We start from the raw sequence: 25,899 nt of genomic DNA on the forward strand, positions 1-25,899 counted from the left end.
AATTGGCCATGGGCTTGCACATACAAACTGTCACCCACTGTGTTAATCATCGGATGGAATCTTCTAGGATGCAGAGGAAGTTACACTGCTTTCCTAGTAAATGGACGGGGGGGAGGGGGAGGGCATCCTTATGCCCTGTGTAGCAGCCCTGGACGCTGAAGGGAGGCCGTCAGGAGCGAAGGCTTTCCTGAACCATGGAGTGTCGGGATGTAGTTAAGGTTGGGGGACTTTAAAAGTTATCTGTGCAGGAGCCTGGGTGGCTCAGTGGGTCAAAGCCTCTGCCTTTGGCTTGGGTCATGATCTCAGGGTCCCCTCAGACCCATTCAGGGTCTCTGCTCAGTGGGAAGTGTGCTTCCCTCCTCCCCCGCCTGCCTCTCTGCCTACTTGTGATTACTCTCTCTGTCAAATAAATAAACAAAATCTTTAAAAAAATAAAAAATAAAAGTTATCTTTGCAGACCCAGTCATTTTACTGATAGAGATCCAAAGAAGCAATCCCGGCTGTCCAGAGCTCTCCAGACCTTTAGTTTCTCTCCTCACTTTGGGATTCAGCACGTTTGTGTGGTGATTGCTTGTCTTCCCACATTAGTTTAGACACTTTCAGCTGCAAGTAACAGAAAACTCAACTCAAACAACTTTAAGCAAAAAGGGGACCTTACTGGTTCTGTGACCTAAGAGTTCAGTTGGATCCAGAGTCTTTAACAATGCTTTTAAAGATCTTTCTAATCTCTCTCCAATTCTCAGTCTTGCCTTTCTTGCAGCTGGCTCTGTTACTCAGATGTGCTTTGCCAGATGAGGACAAATGACTGTCAGCAACACTACAAATTGCTCTCCCCAGCTCCAAATCCAGAGGAAAGAAGAAGACACTGCTGTCTGCTAAGTTGGCTCCCATTGGCTGTGAACCACTCGTGAACAAATCATGTGGCTCTTATTGGCTGGGCCCAGCGCATGTGCCCTGGAGACTGGGGTATGGTCAGTCTTACCTAAACTGCAAGGAGTGAGGGGGAGGGTTGTTCATTTTTTAAGTTTTTTTTTTCTTGTTTTTGTTTTTTTAAGATTTTATTTATTTGAGAGAGAGGAAACATGAGAAGGAGGAGAGTCAGAGGGAGAAGCAGGGATCCCAATGTAGGGCTGTATCCCAAGAGCCTGGGATCATGACCTGAGCCAAAGGCAGATGCTTAAACCTACCCAAACTCCCCTTAAGAAAGTATCCTAATTTTGCTCTTTAAAGTCAGAAATGTCAGTAGCTTTGGTTTTTGCCAGTGCAATGTACTTTAGCAAACCGATTGACCCTTTGGTAGTTTTTGGTAACTTACAGGTGTGCCAAACCTGTAGTTAGAGCAGGGATTCTTTCCCTATTTACAAGATGAATACATTGAGACACACAGTGGTTGTGACTTGCTCAACATTACATGCTTAATCTTTGGGCCACTTAAACACAGAATCTAAATTTCCTGTCTTCCCACAGAATGTTCTGTACCCAATCACAATTTAAGCTTGGATTTGCACATACAAAGTGTAGAGAATAATTGAGACAATTATCCAAATTATTAAAACCTAAAATAGCTACATAATTGAACTCAATGTCTCCACTTTACATTGGACCTCTGGAAACAGCCAAAGACATGCTACCCCAATCTTGCCATTGTGTTGTTTTAAGCGCTGCTGATGATGGCGGGTATATATTCTTAAATGGTTGGTTCCATTTCTTGAAGCATTTTGTATTATGGGCCAAATTCCTCCTGCTTTTTAACTAATGGAAATGAAAATGAAGTTCCAGCAAAAATAATAGACTCTTGACAGGAGGAGAATTGTCATAGTTATGACTGATACATTTCAGACATGTGTAGAAACATACTACAAACTTGAAGGTAAGGTTACTTAGTAAGTGTATACTTTGTGCTCTGGTGTCATACTGATTTCAAAGTGATTCTTTGCCGTTGTTCTATCTGCTTGAAACACGTTTTCTTGTCTTGAAGATTGGAATTATACTCAAATACTTATAGAAATAATAATAAATAGTAATAAAAGTAATAGGGGCACCTGGTTGGCTCAGTTGGTTAAATGTCTGACTCTTGATTTGGGCTCAGGTCATGGTCTCAGGGTCCTGAAATTGAGCCCTGCCTTGGGCTCTGTGCTGGGTATGGAGCCTGATTAAGATTCTCTCCCTCTCCCTCTGCCCCTCCCTCCACTGGCTCGCACATGCTCTAAATAAATAAATAAATAAATAAAGTCTTAAAAAGGAAAAAAAAAACACTAGTGATAAAGAGGAATCTAAAAAAATTCTGGCAATAGGATAAGCTCCAATCCAAACTCAAAAGTAAAATGTTATTGTTTCTGGCCTTTTCTCTGTGTGGTGGCTGATATTTAGGGTAGAGAGTGGGAGCTTGAATTGGCCCGGTTTATATAGAAATTTATTACATTCATAATTGTGTTATGTTGGGGATCCTCCCCTCTTTCAAGTATTTTTAAAGTCCCATCGAGGAGCTGGTCACTGAGGATTCTGTCACTTCCGTGTACCGCTGCAGGCGGGTCCCACGGAGTCCTCCACACTGCCATCCGCCTACAAACCGCAGGGCCTCTGCTGAGCATGACGGCCTCTTGTGCACTTTAGCAGCCCAAACTGTGAATGTCAGGCCCACATAAAGAGCACCACAGTGGGTTTTTTGTTGTCTTTTTCTTTTTTTAACGATTTTATTTATTTATCTGACAGAGATCACAAGTAGGCAGACGCAGGTAGAGAGAGGAAGGGAAGCAGGCTCCCTGCGGAGCTGAGAGCCCAAATGGGGGCTCGATCCCAGGATCCCGAGATCATGACTTGAGCTGAAGGCAGAGGCTTAACCCACTGAGCCACCCAGGCGCCCCACCATAGTGTTTTCTGACCCCTATTTAAAAGTGTATGAGTGGTGACTGTCTAGAAAAAGAGCCAAGTATATGAACATCTCACATACTTAAAGTAGAAAGAGCTCTCGGTTTTAATGGAAGTGCTTCTAAAAGAACTGAAGAAAAGTTTTAGTTTGTTTGATGTTGACAAACACACCAGTTTGGAAAAAATGGTTTGGGGTGTATGATTGGCTCCCAGCTTGGATTTTGAGTTTCCCTGTAGCGTGGGTCATGAAACAAACAGGGGAAAGATCAAGACTTTGTAGAAAATCTTGAACAGGCATTCAAAGAAAGGTCATAAGTTTACACTATCCTGGCAAGATCCATATGATGTACTATTGACATTATATAGTTGGGAATTAGAGAGGGGCAGGACCTTAACCATGGGGTCCTTGTGGGAGAGACAGTTGGAGAGAAAGGCGGGACATCTTTTAGCATCGTGTGTTTGTGGCTTACACCATTCTCACTGGTCAGCCTTCACTCGAGTTCCACGCTCACACATTCACTTAGGAGATGACTAGGAAATGGGTCGAGTGTTGATAGATTCTTATGGAAAAACGGAGAATTTAAAATGTTCTGATTGAGTGTATGGAACAAATGAAAACCAAGATGAGCTAGAGTTTTCTCTCTTGATTCTTTCATCGCCAGTGACTTCGAAGAAGCTTGGAGGTTTCAAAAAGCTACCCATTTCCCAAGAAAGATAAGGAGGTTCCAAAAAGGAATAGGAATTGGCTTTTTAGTATTGTGAACTTGTCAACACCTCTTGACAGAGAAACAAATGGTCAGGGCAAGAAAACTGAGCCTTGGACCTTGGAACATTTTAAAACAAAGATCTTCTGCCAAAGATTCTTTAATATCTATTACTCCCTCTAAAGTTATAATAAATATACCATGAAATTCAATGAAACACACTCATTTTCAATATACAAACAGTGCTAGGCGTTTGGTCCCAATGAAAGACATGTTTTCCCAGGGTGTTGTGATTTGTGAGAATTTGTTTTTTCACAAAAGGTTAAACGGCACTTTCGTGTAACCTTCTTCAGTTTCTAAATGCATAGGATGTAATAAATGTTAGAAGTTAGGGGAAGAAAAGGTGTTGGAACAGAATTTGTTTGACAATTAGCTCCTTCAGGCTGTGTGTGGAATCCCCACGGTACTCAGTTTTCTTTTGGAACAAGCTAGGCTCACTCTCATTGTGTAGTTTGAGCATTAATTGAACATAACCATCTTGAGAAACGTCATCTGTGGCTGGTTCATTTTTGGGCTGCTCCAATCCATCTTTTGGGTCCCGTGGCTTTTTCAGCCCTCAACCGAGCTGATGATAAACACACATTTCAGAGATGACTCATTGTTAACCTTAGTAACAATCTGAGCCGTGTTACTTTCTTACATCTTCTCTTGTTCTGTTATCTCCTCCCATTCCTTCTCTGTCTATATTTAAGAACAAAACAAGTGTTTGAAAGTTCAAGGGCACAATAATTTTCAAAGCCAGTCAATTGTGTAAAAGAAACAAGAGAAGTCTATGGTCCACTGCTCTTAAGGGGGCACTCAATGCTCAAAACACAATACTTCCAACCAGAGTTAATTTTACCTTTAGAATGACTTTACTTTGGAAGTTCCCTTTTAAAAAGCCAGTCTTCTCCTATATAATGATTATTTCTAGTAAAGTCATTATAATCCATGGGGTCTAAGAAGGTGAAGCCAAGATTAATGTGTCTGTGTATCTTTAATCCCTGGTCTGAGATCATTGCTGAAGTTCAAGGTCTTAACTTGGAAAAATGTAGCCTAATTACTGTTTAAGGATCTAACAGCTGTCTCTGTACTTTTAATACAGAAATTCCATTCATCTTTTCAAATGAGTTTTTCCAAAATGCTTCTGTGCAGTGCCAAGAATATACTTCTCATATTTAAATTTAAGGCAGATATATTGGATATTTTTCTTAGTCAATTATTTTTTTTTTTTTTTCTGACTCGTTCTGTATCCCAATTCCTTCAGAGTTAGTGCTGTTTCATCATGAGAACTGTAGATGTGGCTAACAGAAAATGTGGATAATTTTGAAAAATAATGAAACTTTATATACCTTTGAATATGAATAAATGTGATATTTTAGAAATTCACAACATCCCAAAGAGCATGTTAGACTTATTCTCACAGGATTTGTCCCATTGGGGATTATAGGTGGTCATTTAAACCCCTACTTCTTATCCCAATGTGGAGAGAGACAGAAAGATGTAACTGTTAGCACAAGGCAAGACGCTAAGCATTTGTATTCCTGGCTCAGCATTATCCTCAGTTAGAAAGTAGGGAAGAAGTTAGGTACTTTTTGTTAGGTACCTCTTACCGATCCTCATGGTTTGCATGGGAGTAAAAATGAAAGATTAAAGAGTGGTGTTTATGATTGATTGTAGTGCTCTTTTAAGAAGCTGGGAGGAGTAGGGTGGTTCACAGTTGGGGTATCCTTTCACATAAGTGAGAGAGACTTGTCTAAACTTATATTTAGACTAAAATAGCAGCAATCAGTTATTCCATTGAGTTTGAACCGTAACGAGTTTGGTTTAAGGTTATTTCCAATGCAACCAGTCAATGGGAAATACTATGAGAATGTCCAAGTCAAAGAAAGTTGATACCCAATGAATATTATATACAAGCAAGGAAGCCTCACTGTCACTGAGGACCCAAACAACCAGTTAAGTCCTGTTAGCACAGTGCAGAGAAAAACAGGAGAGACAGGTGCCTCATAGAGTAGAAGCTGGGATGTGGGGCCAGAGGGCTATGCAAACCCAAGGTGGATGCAAACAGTCCAGAATTTCTCTAGAAAGTAATAAAAAATGATGCTTGTCTTTCCAGCACAGACAATTTGATATTCAGATCTTATATTCCTGGGCCTTCCACTGAGAAACATTTGGAAACCATTGCCTACGGTAAGGCCAGAAATGTGAGCATCCCACAACACTAGATCTGAAATCCTTTCGAAGAATCAGGAAGAGAAAGGATGGGGTTCTAGAGCTTTGGAGAGACACATGGAGCCCCAGGATGGGAACCTATGTTACCATTCAGCACTCAGGAGCTCCAAGCATCTGCTCACTTGGGGCTCCCAAGTGATGTTTTTGACGCAATCCATCCTGAGTGAAATGCTCTCAGTATCTTTTTATCCAGTGACTGAAGTCCCTCTGTGGTGATGCCCCCAGAAGGTTAGAGCTCTTTGTGTGTACTCCTACCTACCTCCCCAATCCTTTAGGTTGGTTTCCTCTGGGCTTGAGTAATGAAATTGTGCCACAATCACAACCCATTTGGAAATGCTCACTCATTAGTGAACCCTCAGTGCCTCTCACGACGGCTGCCATTTCTGTTGGTGCAGATGGCGAAGGGCTGGCTTCTGTGCCTTCCTGAGGCTGTAGAGTAGAGAGATGACAATCAAGTCAACCTCCTTCTCTCTGATGATGCTGTCCACTTGTTCCTCTGCCTACAACCCGAGTGCCAAAAATTCTGAAATTCCCCTGGCATGGTCTTCATGGGGGTGGTACAGATCCAAGCCCCAGCATCTGGATGAGTGAAACTGGGGTACTGCTGTGTGAACAGATTTCAGCCTCTCCAGACGGGGTTGATGTTCAGGAAGTATAGGACCCCTGCAGATTTCAGAATGAAGGAAGAAATATGCCACAGGAAAGAGATACACCTCATGGCCCTGGCAGCACGGAGAGAGCTTTATGAACATGCTCTTACAGGGTTTGGCTAAACATTGTGTACGGTTCATGTGAACGTGTGAAGGGCAGCAGAAGTGTTGCAACACAATGGGCAGCCACGGGGCTTGGCAGCGGTGCTCTCCAGCACTCAGTTTGGTACAAAGTGCTGTCATTACCATTTGGAAGTAGCTCCGTGTAAGGTGAAAAGGCTACCAGGGAAATGTTCACAGTCACAAACACGACGATCACCAAACACGGGAAGGCAGCCATGTATCTTTAGAACCAGTTAGCATCATGGCTGCCATTCACCTCCCTTGTCTCGGGCAGAACCCGGAGAGGGTAGAGAGAGGAGAGGAGGAGGTAGGAGACAGTGAGGCAACTTTCCCAGCCGAGCCAGGAAACTCAGGTAAACTCACCCCTTTGTAGGCTCGGGTATTTGGGGTAATCCACTGAGGCCAAGGAGTGTTTGGGGCAAACCCGAGTTAGCCTGTGTGTGTCTGCCTTGGGGAAAGGAGAGAACAAGGCAGAAAAACAGAAAAGTGGGAAGTGGTTGCTTGGTGCTGAGTTTGGCTTAGAGTTTTGAGCTCTGTTTGAGCCTTTGGGCTCCAAGCAAAACTCAGAGGGGAGTGAAAGCCGCAGGAACCTAAACAAGGTTAAGGCTTGGCAGGAAGCCCTTTGTGGGGCCACACTGCTTTTCACACAGCTCTGCCTTCGCGAGCCTTTCGGGTGGTTGAGCCACCTTTCACCACAAATGGCATTTCTCTGGGTTCATGTGAACCAGGCTTTGAATGCATTCAGTCAAGACTTCAATTTTCCCTGAAGCAGAACTTCTTTCTAACACCCAAGACCATGTCCTTGGCTGGCGAGTTACTATTTATCCCATAGCCCAGCCAGGCAAGGGAACGATGTTGTTTTTGTGAGGAAATTCACCCTAGGGTTGAAGAGATGTGGGGGGTTGTAAAAGGAAAATATGAACTGAGATTTGGAGCTGAGACTCTTAGACTCTGTTGGGTGAGGCCCCCGCCCCCCTTTCTCTATAATAGTCCTAGAAAAACAGAGGTGATGTCGTCATAGCAGCTGCTGATGGCCTGACAGACAGTTTCCGCAGCGCTACATGAGGCCCTTTGCTGTCCCTGTCAGGAGATTGGCAGCTGAATGACACCAGTGAGGCCAGGCCTGTATTCCCTCTGGGAACGCCGCCCTAATTGATAGACAGAAGGCAAAGAGAAGGATTGTTTTTGAACCTGAAAAGAATCCCCTTTTTTTTCTCCCTAAAGCTCATGCCCCCACTCTCCACAGCTCTATTTTCCCCTCCCCCCGACACTTTTTTTTAAAGGTGTTTTGTTCCAGAGCAGTTACAGAGCTTAATGGAACCGAATGACTTTTACCCTTCACAATCTGTCAGTCAAAAGCCCGACTCCAGGACTGTTAAATAAAGTCCTTTCAGAGGCAGACAGGAGAGGAATGTGTCAGTCAGGCAACAGACCCTGTTGTGTTTTCATCTGTCAGAGGGGTGATGGGGGAGGGCAGCAGGCCCCAGGCAGGGCACATTCCCAGCAGCCGTTAAGAGGCCTTGACAAATCCAGGTGTGGAGCCAAAATGTCACCCAATCACCAACATTCTTGAGGTGTGGGCTCAGAGTCCCTAGGCACTCGGGTTTGCAATCAGCTATGAGATGTTTGGGCAAACTTTCAGCACAGGTTTTCAGACTAAGCATTTTTAACATAAAACCAAGCACTAAGTGCTGGGTATCGGCACAAGGCATGGCTTTCAAATTAATACATCGCTTAGCTGCGAGCCCCGCAGACAGTAATCCTCTGGCTGAAGGGCCTTCACCGAGACTCCTATTCCAAACCAATTTTGTAGAGCCACTTTCGTTTTTTTTTCTAATACTTTCCTTTCACATTATATGACAATCCATTAATCTTGCCCATTAACTTAAAATTGCTGGGCAATTTTTTTTTTTTTTTTTTTTTTTTTTGAGGATTCTGAACAGTTGCTTTTGTTCGGTATGGATTCAGAGCTTTACACAATAAAAAATGTCCACCGTTGGACATACTAATGATCTATTCCTTATGTTTTGGTGACATTTCCTTTAAGGATTTAAAAAAGAAGTTGGAGAAGGATGAGGGTAGAATGGAAACGGTGCTGAGGGAGTGGAGAAGTTAATATTGAAACAAGCAGGGCTTGTTCTTATCAGAAGGCTACAGAGTACCAATGCGGATATTTTTACCCAGGGCTGCAGGCCTGGGTGTTCAGGCAGGAAAGCCACCCACCGTCCCTGACCAGTGGCTTGCTCAAGGCCATGGGGCTGGCAAGAGAGGAGATTGTGAATGTCTTGGCTCTCTTGTTGTTTTGGCTCAGGGCTACACATGGGCCTGTTATTTATTACCTGCTTGCCTGTTTCCCTCTCCTTGAGAGATTTTTGCATAAAACAAAGGAGTTTCTCCCCATTTCCCAATTTTCTTTCTTTGAGATGCTGTCTTCCACCTCCTGATACACTACACTCAAGATAGGCAGAATGAGCAAAAAATTCTGTCTCCCTCTTTCCTCCTTTTCACCCCATGCCCAGATCCAGGAACGGGGGTGTCCATCCTCTAACCCTCCCTGGGACCACTTTTGATATTTGTGTTTGTACATTGCTACAGTAAGCAATGAGAAACCCCCCCCCCCCTTCTCTCCTTCCATCCTGCTGTAGCCAAAATGGAGATGCTGTTTTTCCTTCTATCCATGCCTTCGGGCCTCTAGGGGTAAATGGGTTTTAGGCAGAGTAAAATGAAATTGGAAAGGCCTCTGGCATGGGCTGGGGCTGAGAAACTCAGGCTGAAATAGTTCTAAACGTGGTTAAAAGAAATTCGGCACACTCTGTGTTTTTAGAGCTAAACATTTCCCCCCAAAATGGATTTTCAGTATTCTGCAACACTATTTAAGACGGGAGAGTCAAAAGAGGCTAACCCTGAACTGATTAACAGCCAAGCAAAAGCAGCTCGTTTCTGCATTGGGGTGGAGAATCGCACTTCTCTTTCCTCCCCTGATAAAGTTCTGGGACTATCTTAGAATCTACCGCTCCTGCGTCGTTTCCGTCGTGCTGAGCTGGATGGCAGGCCCAGACGAAACTTCACGGGAGCAATATTCCTTCCAGAATATTAATGAAGTCTTCAACTTCAGCCCTAGAAATATGTGCGCTGAGGCTTCTTGGGTCCATCCTTCACCGATTATTAATGATCTGCTACACTTAGAAAAAAAACCTTTTCTCGGCTCACTTTCTGCCTGCCTTCCTTTCCCTCGGCCTAAAACAAACATTGCATCTGGGGCACTGCTGGAAACAAGGAGCCTTCTTAACAAGGGAAACAGTTTTCCTTTATGCCTGGAACGCAAGTGGATGCCATGGCTTCTGTTTTTAACATTAATGGCTACATAAAAACTTGCAAGCAAAGCCTCACAGCTGATAGAAATGCTCCTTAAAATGGCGGTAGGTACTCCAGTGGAAAGAAAAATCTTTAGATAAAGCCCTCTTCCCTGCAAATTCTCTTTGGTGGCCCTCAGAAAGTTGCTCTGGTTAAAATGCAAATAAGCACAGATGAACCAATAAACAAAAGTAAACCCAAATCCTACTCACTTCTCTGGCAGTCCCCATATTCCATGAAAGCCCAATTCAGAGCAGTTTTGCATCCTTCTTGGGCCATTTCTATGGCTGTCTATGGGGAGAGGCGGACAGAGCGTGTGGATGAGGCCTGCTCGGCCGCAGAGTGCGGACACTCTCAGCCTTGGGTTGGCTGTGCCCACAGATGAGCAAAACCTCCCGTCCCCCCAGTTACAGGTGTAGCATGTGCTGTGGTTCATCGGTGGGTGGATAGAACACGCACATATAGGCCATGACATTTCTCAGCCTTCAGACTTACATGATTCTTATTAAACATATGTCCAGATAGGTTTTCCTTCGGTTGGCTGCTTAATCTTTTGTCTTGGATGGGCGCGAATATGACACAGTTTCCTCCCTCGAGTTGTACATGGAAGCAGCTGGGAGCCACATCTGAAAGGGGTTGATAGGGCTGCCTGGGTGGCTCAGTCGGTTAAGTGTCTGCCTTTGGCTCAGGTCCTGTTCCCAGGGTCCTGAGATTGAGTTCCACATCTGGCTCCCTGCTTAGTGGGGAGTCTGCTTCTCCCTCTCCCACTCACAATGCTTGTGTTCTCTCTCTCTCTCAAGCAAATAAAAATCTTAAAAAAAAAAAAAAAAAAAAAAGAAGTGCTTGGCAATGTTAAATTCATTTTTTTGGATTGATTTTATTTCAAAATTCTTTTTTAAAAGTTCTACTATTTTAATATTAGCAAGTTTATTGCCAATTGTGCAATAACGTACTCTTGGAGTTTCATTTGAAGATGTCAAAGCCAGGTCACCAAAAAGGCTGAGGAGTTGGCTCTCTAGGCAGAGCCTGGGAGTGTGGGGGGCAAGCCTGTAGATCAGTCCGTCAGGGACTGGGGGTTGGAAACAGACTCAGAACCTTGGCCACCGCTGGTCCGGTTCCTTTGTCATTAGTTCTTACGTGAGTTTTGATCAAATGAGATCATCTTTACCATCAATTATGTGAGATAATAATTTTAGCAATGATTATTGATTGTAATATGTTGATGAGACCTTATATTATTGGTGTAACAGTAATGACGGGTGCTGGGTGCCTTCCACACACATTCTATACACACGATCTCACTTACAGGACAAAAACCCCCCTGTTCGGGGCAGTGTTTATAGCAATTATGAGCATGACCTCTGGTGACAGACTGTGCGCTTTCAAATGCTGGTCCTGCCACTTACTGCGTGTGATCCTCCTCTGTAAAACAGGGGTGATAATAGCCCGCCCTTCCCAGGGTGGCTGTGGGACTAAATGTGTTCCCCTGTTGGAAAGCCTTTAGCCCTGTGCCCAGTGCATCGTGAGTACTGTGGGGTGGTTCGTACTCGCTCTTGTTTTGTTCCACCGTGTGCAGCCTACACGAATCATTCGGGGGGTGCTTTTCACCAATGTGTAACAGCATTCTTCACCAACAACAATAAGCAACTCGTTGTTCTCTTAGGATACCAGATGGCCCAACCCTGGAGGCCGTGAATGCCTAGTGAGGATGTGGTTTATGAGAAAGCTTCTGGGGAAAACTCACTTGTGAGTGGACAACCCCAAAGGGAGGGTTTTCCCCCTCTGAGCAATGCTGACTTCGTCCCGGGGTAGGAGGGCATTCTCTACAAGCGACTGAAAACTTCTGAGGAGCCCCAGGATGGCACCTCGTTCCTGGGAGCCCCGCCCGGTCTGCTCACTGGGCCATCTCAGAAGTGCGGCGCTTGGCCCCGTGAGGCCATATTCTTTCAAGATGTTTGACCCTTGTCTCATTAGACCTGTCTCCCCGGTTCTCCCCCGGTGGCTCTTGATCTGCACCGGGAAGGGCTGAGGCAGGATCTTGAGGTGGCTGGCAGCGCTCTGGTAAAAAAATACCTGGAAACTGGAGAAGACCTCCTCACAGGGCACACGGCTGAGCGGGGCTGCTTCATAAGGGTATTCCTGAAAGCCAAAACCTCTTCCCTTGGCCCACCCTGGGGTGTTGTCAGGCCATCTCCTCCAGTGGATGAAGTCACACCTTTGGGTTGCAGCCACAGGTGAATTCTGTCAGGACACTCTGCCCACTGCTTCCAAACTGCTACCAGATCGGCCACTTCCCTTCCAGGAAGACAGCTAAGTTCACTGGTCCCGGCGTGCCTGCCTATATAATTGAAAGACCAGACCATCCTTAATTTAATCCAGTTTAATTCCATAAATATTCATTAAACACCTATATATGCTGTTAATCATTTATTTTCTTTCCTCTCGATCAGTCCCTGGGTACAGATTGTCATGAAATGAGAAAACCTGCAGAACCAAACTGCCTTAACTTCATTTGCTGATAAGCTTGGTCCTCCCCAAATTTATTGTGAAATGCCTATGATTTTTGCCTCATTCTAGAACTGCCATGTAGCTTGCTTTCTGGCTCTCACCTCTAGGGGTGGTAGGTTTGTGCTGGTGCCCGCACACAACTTTGTTTGGTTTACTCTAAAGTAAGGGGTGCTTGATTTTGAACCTTGACTAGGTCTGTTCTGGCTACAGTGGAGTCTGTGGTCCTTGCCCCTGACAGGAAGCAAGCCATGGATCCATCCTCTTCTTCAGGAGGTGGCCGTGGGTTGGGGAGGGGGAGGGTGGCCTTGTCCAAATTCGAGTAGGTAGTGAGTTGGTCTTTCAGCCTCCTGGATACCAACTTTGTCACATGAATATAGTTCGTTAACCAGCAGATGAAATTGTTCCGGAGCTCACAGGCAGGATGGTGAGCACGTGGGTATGGATGGACAAGGCAAGACTGGACATCTGTGCTTTTGTCTGCCTCCCTTCTCCTTCCATGGGGGGATGTCTTCTTCTCTGTCCTAGATGGTTCTGCTGGATTATTAATAATTGGGCCTCCTCCCTGGCTGTCTTAATCTGTCAGGCTGCTATAACAGAGAACCAGAGACTGGATGACTTACAAGCAAACAGACATTTACTTCTCACAGCACTGGAGGCTGGAAGGCTGAAGTCAGGGTGCCAGCGTGGTTGGGTTCCCGTGAAAACCCTCTTCTACACTGTAGACTGCCGATTTCTTGTACCCACATGGAACAGAAAACAGAGGCAAGCAAGCTCTCTCATGACTGTTATAAGGACACTCATCTCGTTCATGAGGCCTCTGCCCTCACAACCTCATCTCCTCCTGATTACCTTCCCAAAGCTCCACCTGATACTGTCATACTGGGCAGTAGGATTTCAGGATAAGAGTTTTAGGGGTACATGGATATTCAGCCCATTATGCTGACCCTGGGGGTAGGCTCATGACTGGGTTTGGTCAAATCCGGTATTCCTCTCCTCGGGGATTGGGCATGCAGCCCAAGTAAGTCAGCTGGATCTTTCCAGGGATACCAGGGTGTGGGCCCCGGGGGCAGGTTTAGGGCCTCTTGCTTTTGTATGTAGCAAAAGCCTGTGATTAGAGAGAAGGAGGCCAGTATACAAAACGAGACAGGTAAGCAGAACAAAGGGATGGAAAGAGTGGGAGAAATTAAAAAAAAAATATTGCTATTATTTGAGTTTCTGTACCTGAAAAAAACCCACCTTTAACTTCCCAGTTTATGAGCTACTAAATCTACTTCTCTACTTAAGGTTGCTCACTTTGGGTTTCTTTCGCTTGTGATGGAAAGATGACTGACTAACATAGAGGGTTTAGGGAGCAATACAACATTTAGCTACTCCTCCATGAACTACTTGGCTTTGGCAATGCGTTAACTAATCTACATCTCTTTCTTCACTTGTAAGTGGAGGTAGGTATGGCTAGAGTGGTGGGCACACAGCACCTCTGAGGAAATGTATGCAGAATATTAGGAATAATGGATGCGGAAAGTCGCTAACAGTAGAGGGATAGTGTTGGTTTTGACCTTATAAGACTGCCAATATTTGTCATTTTGGTCTTACAAAAGAAGCAGTTTTGTGTGGTTAAGCTAATAGCATTTCTAGTTTGCTGAGAAAGTAGAGCCACATTGTCAGTCCAAATTTGTTGAGGCCTACTACGCACAGGCCTGGTGCCAGAAGTTGTGAGGGAATTAAAGATGGAGAAGACCAGGTCCCCATTCTCAGGGAGACCACAGCCAGTGAAGGACACACAACTTAGTAAGAAACTATTGCTGTAGTGTTGACTTCATTCTGTAAACTAACGAAAAAGAATAGCATTGGTTTTATTTATTTATTTTTTTAAGATGTCATCTTTCTCAATGAAATGTGCCTTGTACAATCTAAGAAGCATCTAGATAGTGTCAAATTCAAAGAAGAGATCTGACACTGCACTTCCTATAACCTCTCTTTTTGCAGCTTCTCTCTTTGAATCCTTTTGGAGCTGTCACACTTCAGCCTGAAGAGTCAAGGATCAAGGAAAACGCTGAACACAAGAAGCCTTTTCAGTCATCTCCATGCCGATTCACCCTGTCTGCATGAGAATTTCCCCCTTTGTCCCTTTTGTCTGGGAGAGGACCAGCTTAAAATCTTATCTGTGCTGCATCAAATCCTGAATTTACATCAAGCAGAGGCTGAAGGGTCAGGGACTTAGCTGGAAAATAATGCAAAATTTGCTAGGACTTTAATTTGCCCATGTGTTAACTGTGGCCTCTGAGATGCCCGTTTGTGTCCATATTTCTTGGTTTCGATGTCTAGACATGGCGCGGCAGTGGGCTGAGATGGCTGACTCTAAGTGTCTTGGTTTTAAGGTGTTTGTCTGTTGACTCTCCTACACCTAAGGTGTACTTAAAACAGAGCCAGAGCCTTGCAATTTGCTGATCCCATGTAGAAAAACAATCACCCATCAAGGGCACAGTTCTTAACCTTCTTTGAGCAGCCATTTTGTTGACTTTCCTTTGCCAACTCCCTGGCGCCTGATGACTTCTACCCAGGAAGGGAGTGCTTCCCAGCTTTGAAGAAAACAGCCTTCTCTTCCTCCCTTCTTTATGTTAGGTCCTGCTCCCTCCTTTGACTTAAAGAATCACCCTCACGTGAAATAACTCGCTTTTTGCCAAATCTGTCCAGCCACGTAAGGGGGCTTGGGACTGCCTTGGTGAGCCTAGGAACAGGGGCCCTCATGTGTGTCCTGTGGGCTGATGGAGTCCAAATGCACGTGGGAAAGGCCATAGTCGTTAGCATGCAGCCCTGATGTTTATCTTTTGTAAACAAGAGAGCTGTTTTTCTTCTACGCATACATAAACACAACAGTTTAATGGAATCCAAGCTGTGGCCTGTGTGGCCACAGAGCTCTTCCGGCCCTGGAAACCCTCACGCTCGTGTACACACACGTGACAAGGGGCCATTCCCGTTGTTAAAGGAACTCGTGGCCCTTTATCGTGAATGTGTTGTGATTGGCAGGAATGCTGGCTGTTGTAAGTATCATATTGTTCCGAGCTAGAGAATATATTTTATTGCTAGTTCAATAGCATTTCACAGTTATTAAACTAGAGTCATTGTCCTGGGAAAATCCCAGAGGCTCAGAAACTTTGGGGTACCAGGAAAAAAAATACACAGGCACAAAAGCTGTCAGTTATCCCCCATTGTTCCAATGTGGCTGTCATACTCCGCCTGTGGTGTTGAAAATGTTTTGGGGGAAATGTTGAGAAAGTGGCTTTCTAAACATATCATTTATAGCCAATTTTTTTTTCATAAGTAAGGATTTATGGTACCACGTTCGATCACAGAATTTCTTTTGCAATGCTTAAAAATAAAAACTCCTAAGGAATGGCACACCTATGTAAAGCATGCAAATAAAAAAATGCTCACAGTATTAGCAGATATGGCCAAATAGCTCATAAACTCCAAGATAAATGCCTGCCTGAAATCATGGCTAGGCCCAGACAAGAGGATGCAAGCCCGAGATGCTTGGATGGGATCGGGGGAAACATGTATATTTCTCTGTGAGTAAGAGCTCCCCCAGCTTATCTAGCAGATAACAAGTCTGCCAGCTAGATGACCTAGTGCAACCGGCAGGTATTAGATGACACCTGAGAAACTTGCCAGGAAACAAAGACAGCCCCTTTGACCAACCTAAGTGCTCATAGGGGGAGACAGTGCAGGGCCTTGGTTGTTCTGTAGGGCTACTACAAAACCCCAAGAGGAGCACCTTGTCATATGTGGGTCACCCCAAGTAAGAAGCACTTCGGGTCTTTCGCAAACACCCAACTTCTTGGACATTTGGCTAGCACGTTGTTATTTCTCCTGACAGCCCCGAGCCAGCTCCTGTAGCTTTCACTCTCTTGAGCCCTTTGTGTTCTTTCTGTATTGTTCTCTGTTTCTTCTTCAGAGCAGAGTTTGTGAGGCCCCGAGGACCATGCCAGCACTTCAGTTGGCAGATGCACGGTTAATCTTCCGCCAAAAGGAAAGTGTATTATTTCTCTTCAAGTGTCTCTGGCAACGACTGGGCGTAGGCGGAAACTTGGGTTTATCTAAACAAGGACAGAAGATGTATGACTTCTCTTAGTACTTCTGGCCAACTCTTCTCTCATGATGGCACTCTATGTCTGGTTTCTAAGAATCTTCTATCTTTCTAGAAGTAATTGCCGCTTCAAAGGAAAATACTCTGGTCCCTGTTTAGAGGAACATGGCTGGATGGATATATACCCAAATGGTAGCATGGTTCTTTTCAGGGGATTTGGGCCATTTTTTTTTTATACCTGTCTGTATATTCTGAGTTTGTACTTACACCAAAGAATTGGTGGGAAGATATTTTGCTAATAGCCCTTTCCACAAGCATTGGGGTGATTTCTTAAGGGGTTACTTGTAAAATGAATGTGCCTCCAAAGAGGATATGAGCGTAAGGCCCGAGTCTGCTATTACACTAGGATATCACCTTCAGTAAGTCAGGTTTTCTCATGTAAGATAAGGACAATAACGTTCATGTGCAGAAACTGTGGTGAGACTCCAATGACGTGACGTATGGAGAAGACTTTGGTACAAGTGCTACCCTTACAGGAAGGATGACAATAGCCATCATTTGTTGGTTGAATAATCGATGGGGCAAATGTTGACCAAGGCATCTGCAACAAGGCAGTGTGAGTCCTGGTGACCTGAAACACGTGATAAGTTACTTTCATTTGCATGAATGCAAGAACCCTTCCTGGGAGCTTTCGAGCTTGTGCAAACAGTTTTATATTGTTAGTGCCAGCTTCCAGCATTGTTTTGTGAGAGGAAAGTGTGTGTATGTGTGTGTGTGTGTGTGTGTGTTAGTAACCAAAGTGCCCACGTGTACTATGCAGTGACATCAAACTACATTTAAAAGTAATCATCAAGGACCCCTATCACCCCACTCCCAACCGATTCAAGATTTTTCTCAAGACCATCTTATGTGGTGACAGACAGAAGAACAGTCTCTACAGAACAGTCAGCTGAGCCAAACAGCTAGTTGGTGACCCCAACAGCAGCGGTGTTTTCTTGCTTCTCTAGCAGAGGACAAAGTGGAAGACAGAGTTTGGCAGTGTGACCACAGACTGCCTTTTGAGGGCAGAGGCAGGTGAAAAAAAAACAGTGTGTATGTGGGAAGACCTTGACCGTCCCTGAAAACACTGCACACTCCTGGGTCTGGGCGATGACGCGCTGTCTATACCGGCGCAGAACCATGTTCCCTACAGCTCAGGTGCAGGAGGGACTGCTCATCGCTGGTCTGGACTGTCCAGCAGGGAAGGGGTTACGCGTAAGAGTGATCAAAGATTTAAACTGTCATGTCGACCGTAAGCTGGGAAACAGGCTGTTCAGGGGCCTTAATAAATCTGCCCTTGACTTATGGCCGAACCTCATTCAGCAGAAAATTATTTCTGCAGCATATTGAGTGCTGGGCTCTGATGGAGACCGAAATAAAAGCAAGGTGGAAATGGGGAGAAGAGAATGGAAATTCAATCCACATGTGGCGGGGAGGACTCTTCTGCAAATTCTTTCTCAGATGAAATAAGAAACAGAATGTGTAGGACTCTCAGAATATGGCACATTCCTTTTCCTAAAATGTCTTAGGGGAAGGAAACGAATGGCAAGGAGTGATGCTCAGGGAGAGACTCACATGGAGGCTGGGGAGCTAGAAGGAGAGAGAAAATCTTAGTGATTTGAGACATGATTATTCATCCATTCATGCATTGGTTTATCCAGACTCTACTGAGCCCTTACTATGAGTGAGACGCTGGATATGGAGATGAACATGATCTTGAGGAGTTCACTGCGCCTGAGATATATCCACACGTTCAATGTACACCTGAAATTTGTCCCCCACCAGCTCGGGTTCGAGCCAGCACGGTGGAGACGCTGTGCTGTCTTGAGGAGCAAAGGGCTACGGGAACCTTCTTTGAAGAAGACATGAGAATGGCAGGCAGATTTTAGGTATCACAGAAGGGTCAGCTCCTTTCCCTAGTACATTTCCCCAATTCAGTGTAAAGGATAGACTTTGCATTGATTTGAAAGTCTGATTAAAAAAAAAAAACAAAAAACAGACATTGCTTTTTTTTGAGGATATGTGATTTAAATCTTCTTGTTGCTTTGCCTTGTGGCATTTTAGAAAGAGAAGAAAGGGTTAAGGTTGGGGGAGTCTGCATTTTTCAGTCCAGTTCATAAAGGCACAAAGAATCCATGCAATCCCAGACCAGAGATAATTTGAATTCAAGAGACAATTTAGGAGGCAGGACGCATCTTTCTCTATCAGTTTTGAAGCTATTGGGAAAAACTCAAGAAAATAATGAAAGCTTTTTCTCTTGTAAATAATTTATTCGCTGTTTGTTTGTTTGTTTTTTCTCCCTATACTTTCATTCCCAGAGCTGTAATGAGTTTTAGGAACATAAGGTGTCAGATATTGGCTTGTTACTCTTGTTGAGATCTCCAAATTCATGACCCCTCCGGGCATTTGAGGCGCAGATAATATGTAATTTACAGAGATCTGCAGCTTTTGTATTCTCTTCCTTCCAACTTTTGGAGTTTTTTGTTCTAAGGGATGATTTGTTTCTCTGTAGTGGAACCAGCCACATTTCCAGAAGTTTGAACATTGGACCTGACACTCCGTGGTATCCCGAGGTTTAGCAGAAACTTGGTAATGAGTCTCCATACTTCTGTGAGCTGGGCTTGTGGATCCTTCCTGTCTAGGGGAGGAGAGGGACCAAGGCAGAACCAGCTGTTTGTCTTAAGGCCTTGAGGTGAAGGCTCCTGTGGAAAAATAAAGATTTTCATCTGTTCGCAAGCATGGTGCTTGGTTGAACCGGAGTTAAGGGTATGGTGGGCAGAAAGGGAGGAATTATGCTTGTGTTCCTCTCTCAGTGCTTTGGAGAACAAGGATATGGTTAGCCCAGGGGTGTTTCCATGAAAGACTGGACGATAAGTTAATAGCTGGGTGAACCATCCAACATGAAACACCCCAGGGCAATTTGTCCCCAGTAAAGACTGTAAGTGCCCGGAGGCAGAAGCTGTGCAAATGATCTTTTCTGAGTTTCCTGTATCTGTATCTGTATCCGAATTCCTATCCCTCTCTCCATCTGATTTTCATCCCTCTTTCTCTTCTGAAAAAGGATTGTTGAACTCCGAGAGGCCCAAAGGGGTGAGGGATTGTGGTTGGCTCTCCCAGGTAAACCTGGATAGAGCCTTGAGGTTGCAGATCCAGAGGGGCTGATGAAACCAACTGTTGCCAAGAAGAATGAGTGATAAGCTTCTCTCGCCATGTTACGTATGGAGTGATGTATTTTATTGCTTGAAGAATGTTATTCATAAACCCAATTTAATATCTTCTTACGTGTGCAGTTTTTTAACCCTACTGTCTGTTTAGCTATACAAGTAAACTTCATTCTCACAGGGCATCCTGGTGAAGAATCTAATACATGTGGATGTTCAGAACCTTTTTACTACTTCACCCCCCCACCCCCACCCCACTGTGTTCCTGGTTTTCCCCACTAGTGCAAGAGAATAATACACCGCTTTTACTTCCTGCATGGTGTGTAAATACTGAGAGGATCCCCTCTTCACCCTATCCCCCTGAAGTCTTAAAGTTCTCTGTGAAGCTTCTATAGAAGTAAAAATAATGATAGTTTAATATTTTTTCCGTTATAATTTGACCACTTTAATTTAGAACCAGAAACAAAGTTGTAGACATTGGATGGTCTCATGAACGGTGTTTAAGTTACAGGTTCTACGTTAATTCATGACCAATGACCACATTCCTGTTGTCTCCCTTGGAGGCCATTTATCTCTTTTTGCCCCAATCCCGAGTTCTTGGAAGACGTTTCTCTCTCTGCTTCAAAGATAATTGCTAGCATCTTGAGCAGGGGTCAGGGTGGCTGAAGCCCCCTTGGGCTTCCCTTTTTTCCCCTCTGGCTTCCCTTTTCTTACCTAGACCAAAGTCCTTCTCTTTCCACTTGAATTCAGAGAGTTCATGCTGGACAAAGGGGTTGCAGAGCTCAGAGGGAACTTCTGACAAATATCTTGGTGTGAGGGGTGAGTAGGAGGTGGGAGAAGCTAAAGGGAAAAAGGAGAGGGAGAGGTGCAGGCGATGGGGAGGAGGGTTTGCTCTTCAATTCTTTTTAGCATTCCTGCTTGGGCAGGAAACAAAGACACCCAAAACACTCAAAAAAAAAGGAAAGCAATGGAACTCAAACAAAGCTGGTAAATTAGAAGAGCCGGTGTCAGGCTGGTGGGTCTTCTTCTGAGGGTGGATGGAAACCACGGCCCCCCCGCCCCCCCCCCCCCAAATCTTGATTCAAGCTCTGGAGAAAAGGAAAAGAAAGGAATGTGCCCAACGACTTTTTTCCCAAACGCAAGCTTATTTTTTAGCTTGCTGTATCTAAGATTGAAACATCGCCAAATAATTGCAGGGAAAATATTTGGTTAGGTTTCAAAAGACTGTTTGGAGAAACTGACAAGTCGTAAAATGGAATATTTGGGATGACCTTCTGGGAAAGATAAACTTCAGAACTGGAAAGGTGCACCCTATAGGCCCGAGAGAACAGAAAGACAGGGGCGCTTGGTATTTTGGGTATTTTGTATCTGTGAGGATGAGAGTTCGGGTGTCTAAGCAGTAGTTAATTTGCAGCGTTTAGAGTTGTGAATGTCCTTGATGTGGCTTCCAGGAAGGAGTCTGACGTTAGTCTCTTATGCAAAGTGGTGTCTTATAATAGAACAAAAAGCAAATAGCCTCTGGTTATGGCATCCGAAATCCCGAGTTCTGCATCAGGCATCCATCTCATGTCTAGTGAACTGTAGAAATAAAATTGGAGGGAATTTGGCCTTCAGGTTATAGGGCTGGAAAACGCTTTGAGAGGCCTTCTGGTTGGATTACTTCTAAACCCGCCCTGACAGATGAAAATTTATCTTATTTTTAAATGTTCCCCAGAGGAAGAGTGTCCACCAACTCTCTTAGTAACTCGTTCCAGTTCTTAACGACCTCCACATTCAGGAAATTCCTTCCTCTGTCTTACCTAAACTTGATCTGCTCCAACTTAAGTCCATTTTCTTTTGACCTGCCCCAAAGTAAAAGGAGAAAAGAGGTCATCCCCTTGTATAAACAAACTTTCTCATAACTAAAAATTTCGATTTTTAAAATCTAAAAAGTTCTGTATCTCCTCTTCTTGATCATGTCAAATCTCCCTCTGTTGCCTGGAGACTTGGCTGTGCGCTGGAGGAAAAGAGAAAACATGGCAATGCATTCCTTCTTTCCTTTCTGTGGCCTTCCTGTGCCAGAGCTAATGTCAGAGGCTAAATGGACTGATAAGGTAGAAGTTTAACATTTTTCTTGTCTACATAATATTTGTTTTCAAGGTCAAGTTTTCTCATACATGAGGTCTGTGGACATTTTAGAGGGGTACATATCTTTAGTTTTTGGAGGAGGAAAAAGGAAGTATGATAGTACATCAATCCAGTATACTAAGATTCATGAAGTATAATACAAGGGTTTTTGTGATGGTGGCTTTTAGTTAAGAAAAAAAATCTACTTTCTCCCATGGGGTCCTTCTACCAGGGATAGGCATTTCACAAATTATCCTTCCAGCTCTGCCTAATTTATTTTTGAAATTTTCCATGTATCCATTACTATTCCTTGGGTCAAACTACTGATCTTCCCCTTGTTCCTGGTGGTAAAATCCTAGAACCAAACTAGATGTTGCTGTTGCCAAAACTTAACTTAAATACTACCAGGGCAGGGCAAAGTCTTGCCTTTTTTTTTTTGGACATCAGCACTGTCAACTAAATAAACTAATGTACCTTTTATGATTGACTTTTGCATGAAACTAGACCTGTTTCTTTTCTGTTTGCACAGAGTTTCCAACAAATTTAGATATTCAAGGTTAGGGGAATCTGAGATGACTTTATTATAACTTGCATTTCTAATTTCTAAAAACTCCAAAACCAATTTGAAGCATTCTTAGTTTCCCTTATAGTTTTCAACATATGCTTATGAGGGCGTTAAATAGGGAACAGGGGCTTTAAAAAACCTATTGGTATTTTTATGACTCACATGTTTACTCTTACTTGTGTCTTAGCAACAGATCATAGAAGCAGCCAGGGTGAGTTGCTTGTCAATCATTATGAAGAATGAGTTCAGAGCAAACCAGGGGACAGTGCCGGTCCGGAGAGGGAGTCCCAGAGCTCTCTAGGACTCCACATGTGTCCTCTGGGATTCCATATATTTGCTTATTCTTGTTCTTATTTATTAAGGGGTGCCATGTCAGGCCAGACAGTAAGCACCAGGGTTATAGCAGAGAATTAAAAGAGATAAAATCACTGCCCTCAGATAACCTACACTGAGTTTGGTTTTATACATTTATCTCCCACAACACCAAATAGATTTGAAAATTTTACCTTTCAGAGTGTATCTCTTGTTTTATAGCCATGAGAAACTTCTAATAATACAGAGAATGCTTTCTGGGTTATAATGTTAAATGAAAAAAGGATACAAAGTTGTATGTATGCATTCTAAGTTAAAACTCAAAACAATGAAGCCATCTCTTTAAACACACACACACACACACACACACACGCACACACAAAGATTACAATAAATAGGCATACAGAAAAGATTTTTTAAAAAGTACAACATAATGTTAATGGTTTTTGTCTTTGGATGGCAGGATGACAGGTAATTCTGCTTTGTACTTTTCTCCATTTATCTTTTTGTTTTTTTTTGTAGTAATCACATATTACTTTTAAAAGAATGACACATGTCCATTTAAAAAAATATTCTCTTGAATCTCTAGAGCCTTTAAGATTTTGCAGATTCTCAAGGTGCCTGGGTGCCTCATTCAGTTTAGCATCTAGCTTTGGCTCAAGTCATGATCCCAGAGTCTGGGGATCAAGCCTGAGGAGTCTCCTTGCTCAGCAGAGAGCCTGCTTCTCCCTCTGCCCTCCCCTGTTGTGGGCTCCTCATCTGCCTCTCTCTCCTTCTCAAATCAAATCCTTAAAAAAAAAAAAAAAAAAAAAAGATTTTGCTGAGTCTCTCATTAAAATGCATATGGGGATGTTGGTCCCTAAGCCACTGTCAGCGAAGACCTGAAAGACAAGCACCTGGGGAAAAGAGGTGGCACTGACAGAGGAACATGGGAAGGAAGCAAAATCAAATTTCAATTGCACACACTTTCCCCACTCCCAGAGAGCTACATTCTGGACACTCTTATGGTCTAGAGGGCACAGGTGTTTTTTCACTTGGGGGTAGAAGGAAGAAATTAACATTTAATAAGCACACCAGGCATTGTACATTCAGTCTCATCTTATGAGTAAGGAAACTGAACTTGGGAGGCATTTTGGAGTTGCTTAAATAAAGTAAGATGAGACATCAAGATTCAAATACAGCTCTGCCTGGCCGGACAGAGATCATCTGCTTTTCCAGAACTCCCAGAAATGCCCCTTAGACCACAGGGGCAGAGCTTCCCAATGTTCTGGGTGGGGTTTAGGTTTGGCAACTATGGCCTTGAGTAGTCAGAGTAGTCCTGATTTAGAAGAAAGAAATTATATTATTTTTAAGAAAGATTGTTTTAAAAATATGTAACCAAATGGACTATAATTTTGGTAGATTTTGTCAGAATTTTTTTCTATCAACTCATTCATAAATCAGAAAAATACTGGTGTGACATCACCAAGATGGTGGCATTATGAGAATTCCAGATGGAGAAGAAAAAGAGAAAGAAACAGAAAGCATATTTAAAGCAATAATGGCAAAAACATCCTAAACATGGGGAGAGAAATGGACATCCAAATTTGTGAGGCCCAAAGGATTGTAAGTAGGTTGAATCCAAATTGAGCTATACTGAAACACATTATAATTAAATTGACCAAAGTCAAAGACATAGGGAGCATCTGGGTGGCTCAGTTGGTTAAACGTCCAGCTCTTGGTTTTGACTCAGAAAGTGGGATTGAGCCCCAAGTTGGGCTCCATGCTCAGCATGGAGTCTGCCTGAGATTCTTTCCCCTCCCTTGTGGGGTTCAATCCTGGAAACCAAGGATCATGACAGCCACTTAACCGACTGAGCCACCCAGGCACCCTAACAGAGAAAGAATTTTAAGAGCAGCAAGAGCAGAGAAAGAAGTTACATATAAGGGAACTCCCCCACAAGACAGCAGATTTCTCAACACAAACTTTTCATGTCAGAAGAAAATGGGATGACATGTTCAAAATATTAAAAGAAAGGAAATATATATTTTTATTTTTTATTTTTTATAAACATATATTTTTATCCCCAGGGGTACAGGTCTGTGAATCACCAGGTTTACACACTTCACAGCACTCACCAAAGCATATACCCTCCCCAATGTCCATAATCCCACCCCCTTCTCCCAACCTCCCTCCCCCCAGCAACCCTCAGTTTGTTTTGTGAGATTAAGAGTCACTTATGGTTTGTCTCCCTCCCAATTCCATCTTGTTTCATTGATTCTTCTTCTACCCACTTAAGCCCCCATGTTGCATCACCACTTCCTCATATCAGGGAGATCATATGATAGTTGTCTTTCTCTGCTTGACTTATTTCGCTAAGCATGATACGCTCTAGTTCCATCCATGTTGTCGCAAATGGCAAGATTTCATTTCTTTTGATGGCTGCATAGTATTCCATTGTGTATATATATCACATCTTCTTGATCCATTCATCTGTTGATGGACATCTAGGTTCTTTCCATAGTTTGGCTATTGTGGACATTGCTGCTATAAACATTCGGGTGCACGTGCCCCTTTGGATCACTACGTTTGTATCTTTAGGGTAAATACCCAGTAGTGCAATTGCTGGGTCATAGGGCAGTTCTATTTTCAACATAAAGAAAGGAAATATTAACCAAGACATTCTATACCTGATAAAGCTGCCCTTTCAAAAACAAAGGAGTGATAAAGACTTTTCTGAACAAACACTGAGGAAGATCATTACCGCCAGACTTGCCTTACCAGAAATGTTAAAGGGAGCTCTTTGAGCAGAAGTAAATGAACACTAACTAACAAAATAAAAACCCAAAACACAGTGTAAATATTATTGGTAATGGTAAATATAATCATAGTTAGGTTCTGTCATATGGTCATGGGCTGCATAACTCATAACTGTAGTTTGAAAGTTAAGAAAATGAATGTAGCAAAACCAACCATGAATATAATAATCTCTTATTAAAAAACTCATGAATTGTAATAGCAATAACCTAAAATGTGAGGGGAAGAAGTAAAAGCGTAACTATTTGAATTCTGTCGAAGTTAAGTGTTATTTTAAAAGAAAGCGTTATAGTTTAAGATATCTTATATTTGCCTCATGATAACCACAAAGGAAAATCTTGTAGTAATTACA

At 43.4% G+C, this 25,899-nt stretch overlaps 1 long non-coding RNA gene across 2 annotated transcripts in view; it reads left to right on the forward strand.

Annotated features, from left to right (window-relative positions):
- The window catches only part of LOC309845371, a 195,141-nt gene that overhangs the window by 55,660 nt on the left and 113,582 nt on the right, over positions 1-25,899 (forward strand). The window contains exon 3 of one of the 2 annotated variants that reach the window (XR_014301252.1): positions 744-1,808. The exons of the other annotated variant lie outside the window; for it this stretch is intronic. This is a non-coding gene — a long non-coding RNA (uncharacterized lncRNA). Of the gene's footprint in view, positions 1-743; positions 1,809-25,899 lie in introns of those variants that run through there. 2 annotated transcript variants of the gene reach the window in all.

Source organism: Mustela nivalis (genome assembly GCF_964662115.1).
Source record: "Mustela nivalis genome assembly, chromosome: 12".
Classification (NCBI taxonomy): Eukaryota; Metazoa; Chordata; class Mammalia; order Carnivora; family Mustelidae; genus Mustela; species Mustela nivalis.